The 5,323-nt window shown below is 38.0% G+C and overlaps 1 gene segment (V, D, J or C); it reads left to right on the top strand.

Moving 5' to 3' along the window:
* The first annotated feature begins 915 nt into the window (after positions 1–915).
* LOC308505761 (immunoglobulin kappa variable 1-39-like) lies at positions 916–1,400 on the top strand. The segment is given in 2 exons: positions 916–964; positions 1,090–1,400.
* The last annotated feature ends 3,923 nt before the right edge of the window (positions 1,401–5,323 follow it).

Here is a 5,323-nt window from a genome sequence, read left to right as displayed (position 1 = left end):
GTTCTCTTAAATATTAGAAAAGAATTGATGATGGAGGAATATGCTGGTTTAGGGAACAAAGTAGTTTCAGAGTTTTACTTAAGCACTTAGTCTAGGGAAGCCTTCAGTTTCTACAGAGAATAGCTTGGGTTAAGAAGGAAGCGAGGCACAAGTAGTAACCCAAGGAGCTCAGGGAATATGTAGTGTGGGCATGGGAAAGGCCTGCAGAGAAGAAAGATGGCTGACATATTGCAGATGTGGAGGAGAAAAATGCCTGACCGAAGCTGGCCTAGATGCAAGTGGTGTGTCAGAGCCCTTGGAAATGGAAAAGGACATCATTAAGCTATAGGTAACAGGTAGCAATGTTATATATTCAGTCTCTGGGCACTTCCTTACAAATCCAGGACACTCACATTTGTTGTGATTGTTTACTCTTATACCTCATTGCATCTCTAGATGTCAATAGTGTTAATTTACCATACCAAAGGTTTTAAGAATTCAACCCAAAAGAAAGTCTCCCTGTCCTGAAAATGGTGCACAGGTACAAATGCAAAGAGCTGGCAAAATTTCTTGCAAGTACTAGGATTGTGTCATACTCGAAACACCGTGTTTTAGATGGAGAAATAGCAAGAGAAGCATGTCCTGAAATGTGAACAGAGCAAGAACACTATACTCATAGGACAGTAGAATGATTCCGTGACTGCCGAGGAGAAACACATTTCTTGCAGGCAAATGTCTGCTGCCCTGTGGGGCTGGGGCACCTGGTAGACACTGACTGTCCCATGTTATTGAGACCAGTCAGCCCTGCAGCTGGGCCCAACCTGCCCCAACCCTGCTTATTTGCATGTTACTGGGGTGCAACCCACAGCCCTGGACACATTAATAGTGTGGTCACACCCTGTGCAGGAATCAGTGCGGGCAGGACGTAGCGTGGACATGAGGGTCCCGACTCAGCTCCTCAGCCTCCTGCTGCTGTGGCTCCCAGGTAAGGAAGGAAACCTGGGGATTTAATCTGCCCGTGTGGTCAGTGCCACGTAGACTGCAGGGTAGTTATAAGACTGGTAACATCATTAAGAGTAAGGATGTTTGTTTTCATGTTTCCGTTCTCAGGAGCCAGATGTGATATCCAGATGACCCAGTCTCCATCCTCTGTGTCGGCGTCACTGGGAGACACAGTCACCATCACTTGCCGGGCCAGTCAGGGCATTTACAGTTACTTACACTGGTATCAGCAGAAACCAGGGACAGCTCCTAAGCTCCTGATCTATGGAGCATCCAATTTGCAAACCGGTGTCCCTTCGAGGTTCAGTGGCCAAGGATCTGGCACAGATTACACTCTCACCATCAGCAGCCTGCAGCCTGAAGATGTGGCAACTTATTACTGTCAACAGGGTTACAGTACCCCTCCCACAGTGTTATGAGCCTGAACATAAACCACAAAGCAGACAGCTGAGAGCAGGCCGCCCCAGCTGCTCCTCTGGGGCCTCCATCGGCTGAGAGCATTTCTCAGATGCACCCACTCTTTGATGGTGACTGGAGGTTTTAGTAGGAGTGTCCAGGGAGGCTCCTCTGTTCCCCAACTCTCTTTGTCTCCCCTCAGCCTCAGGGGCACATACAACACCTCTCCTGATTTCATAAAGAATAGAGCTCATCACACATGAGCTGTCTGGGCTACAGTATCAGTCATAGTTCATAAAGTGAAGGAGAAGCCACTTTAGGTATTATAAGCAGAAATTGCCTAATATAGGGAATTAATTTTTAAAGTACATTGTTTTGAAGAAGGTGGAAATTAATAACAGGTGAAGCAGATTGTGGAAATGTGGAAATGTTCTGTTTTAAAGGACATTTACTTCAGTTAAATGGGTCTTATTTTTCTATTTTTTTCTCAGGGACTCCATTTAAATTCACATATTGAAAACACATCAAACTTTATTTTTAAATTAACAAAAAATTAACCTACTTCAACTTGTAGGTGGTTTTTATTTGCATTTCTCTGGTGATTACAGATGTTGAGCATCTTTTCACATGTCTATTAGTCATCTATACGTCCTCTTTGAAGAAATGTCTATTTAGGTCCTCTGCCACTTTTTAATTGGATTGTTTGTTTTCTTGTAGAGTTGTATGAGACATCACCTCACATCAGTCAGAATGGCTATCATCAATACGACAAATAATAACTTGTGTTGGAGAGGCTGTGGAGAAAAATGAACCCTCATACACTGTTGGTGGGAATGCAGACTGGTGTAGCCGCTATGGAAGGCAGTGTGGAGGTTCTTCAAAAAATTAAGACTAGAATAACCATATGACCCAGCAATCCGTCTACTGGGTATCTACCTAAACAATCTGAAAATATTACCTGTAAAGATATATGTGCTCCAATGTTCATTGCATTTTTATTTATGGTTGCGAAGATATGGAAACAGCCAAAGTGTCCTTTGATAGATGATTGGATAAAGAAGATGCCATATATATACACAATGTAATACTATTCTGCCATAAAAAAGATGAAATAATGCCATTTACAATAACATGGATGGATCTTGAGATTATTATGCTAAGCAAAATAAGTCAGACATAAAAGGTCAAGAACCATATGATTTCACTGACATGTAGGATATAAAACTGAAAACAACAAAGGAACAAGACAAACAAAGAAACAAAAACTCATAAACACAGGCAATAGTTTAGTGGTTACCAGAGGGTAACAGGGGAAGGTGATGGAAATATACGGTGATGGAAAGAGAACTGACTCTGGCTGGTGAACACACAATGTGATATAGAAATGACGTATTACAGAATTGTATACCTGAAACCTATGTGACTTTACTAACCACTGCCACTCCAATAAAATTTAATTTAAAAAAAAGATTGGAAGTATTGAAATAATATAATTATTTGCCAATAGCATGATGAAATATTTTAAAATTAAATAGAGTAATGGTTTTTAGAAACTTGAAGAATTAGAAAGACCTAAGAATAAATCAAAATTATATCTAATTGCGTTGGAAATAGTTGCACTTAAACTTACTGGTGCAGTTTATTTTGGGATTTTGTTCCTTTTCGCAATTTACCCTGAAAATGATGTGCCTTGGGTTTCCACTTTCAGTTTTGACCCCAAAGGAAACAATCCATAGGGGAGACCAATTCATGTGTCTACAGAAGAACCACACAGCTGAGCACTGTCTGGATCATCCAACATTCTAACATAAACATTCTTGAATATTGAACTGAATTCTTAGTATTATAAGCCATGGAATTTTTGAGTGATTCCTTATAAACCATTATTGTGTAAAATCTAATACAATATTATATCTACACATAGAAATAGACAGATTTCACTAAAACTTATGGCACAAAATAATACTTAGGAATCCATTTCATAAGGAGACACAAAAACATAAAAGAAGTGCTTTAATATTTGAATAAAAAGAATAAAATGTACATCATTTATGAGACCTTTAACATGATCCATATATAGCAGTACTTACAGTAACAATAATGATAGTTTTATACAACATACAAACTTATTAAAATTGATTACATTGAAATTTCATTTAAAAAATTTTATATAGGAAGATGTGTGTATATATGCATATGTATAAATTATACATACATGTGAATATATATTTTTGATGAGTAATCAAGTTATTTTATGAATTAAATGGCTTATATGACTCTAGGTGCCACCATCCAAAACTCGTGTCCAGGACCAGATATAATACCTTATCTGGCTTGAGGCATTTTTAAATAATCTTTGTTTTTAAATCACCCACCAACCGTTGTGCTCACTTGAAAATGTGTTTTCTAATTGGAGGTCCATAGGGTATATATGAAGATATTTTTTCTTACTGCAAAAAATTAAATTCTTAGAGCCTATGGAAATCCCATTATCTCTTTGTCCACAGTCATGCTATGGTTCCAGTTATGAGATATTACTTATCTGATTCCTTTTAAATTTTATGGTGAAATTTACTTGAGACCCTCATGACATAGGTCATAAGTCTTGTGATTTATAGAGAAAATAACAACGAAATTAAACTGCTAATAAACAACCACAAAATAGACAGAATGGCTGAAAAATTAATTCATGGATAATACCACTTGTCTTCAAATGTTTATAAGGACACCATCAGTCTCATCTTAGAGGCAGTATATCAGAATCTCATGGAGGGGAGAGTACGGAGTTTGCTCAGAGTTACTTAATAGTAATATTTTTAAATCTCTCTAGCATTTGTTTATCAGAGTTGCAGTATCTCTAAAATATTGACTGCTACTCTGTCCTATTTGGCAAATCAGAGGACAATATTACACTTTAGAAATGCATACTCAATATGTTAAATTTATAGACTTTATTTATGTAATCATTTTTCATATTTATAGACAATTGATACTGAAGAAACTTGGAGAAAATGGGAATAATTTAACAGATTGTTATTTAGCAAAAACTGACCAAGAGTCAAACTATATCCTAATGACTTTTGACATAGAGCCACACTGCATAAACCATTAGGGTACAGATGACTCCATTTCTTTATTTTCCAGGGAAAAAAGAGATATAGAAACAGAAAAATGTTTACCAAGGAATAAATATTCACTAGTCAGATTCCTGGGAATGAAAAAAAAACAACACCACCACAATTGAACTGACAGCTTCAAATTTCAGAAATTCAGGTGACTCCTTAAGTTTGTGAATTATTTCTGGAAGTGAAAACAAATTTATGCCTGAGAATTATCAGACAATTCCACTGGACTGATGTCACGTCACTTTTATACCCACGGGGGCTTTGAAAGAAGGGGAGTCACAACAGTATGTAAAACTCAATGGTTATATCTGATGATCACTTTGGAAGGAGAGATAGCTAATTCAATGATATAGAATCCTGGTTCTAACATATTACCAGACCTTAGAAGAAACAAGGCCGAAAGGTTGGAGACACAGTTATTCGCGGAAGCGTATGATTGGACATTTCAAAATAGGCCAAGATTGGAAACAATGGCTTCCCAAGTGAATGTTAGTCTCAGGGCCATTGCTCAGCAGAAGGTTCTCAATAATTAGATGAGACATAACTGTCAGTCAGTTACTGCTATCGTCTGATTGTCTGTCCTTCCAAAAATTCATATGTTGAAATTGTAAACTCCAATGTGATTGTATTAGGACATTGTGCAGGTGATTAGGTCATGAGCGTGGAACACTGGTGAATAGGATCAGTGTCTTATGAAAGAGATCCCACATAGCTTCCTAGCTTCTTGACCAGGTGAGGACACAGCGAGAAAACTATCTATGACCCAGAATGTGAGCCATCACCAGACACCAAATCTGCCAGCGACTTGAGCCTGGAATCCA

This window comes from Rhinolophus hipposideros, assembly GCF_964194185.1.
Source record: "Rhinolophus hipposideros genome assembly, chromosome: 12".
Lineage (NCBI taxonomy): Eukaryota > Metazoa > Chordata > Mammalia > Chiroptera > Rhinolophidae > Rhinolophus > Rhinolophus hipposideros.
Note: the sequence above shows the minus strand (reverse complement) of the source record. Positions and strands in the feature narration are given on the sequence as shown.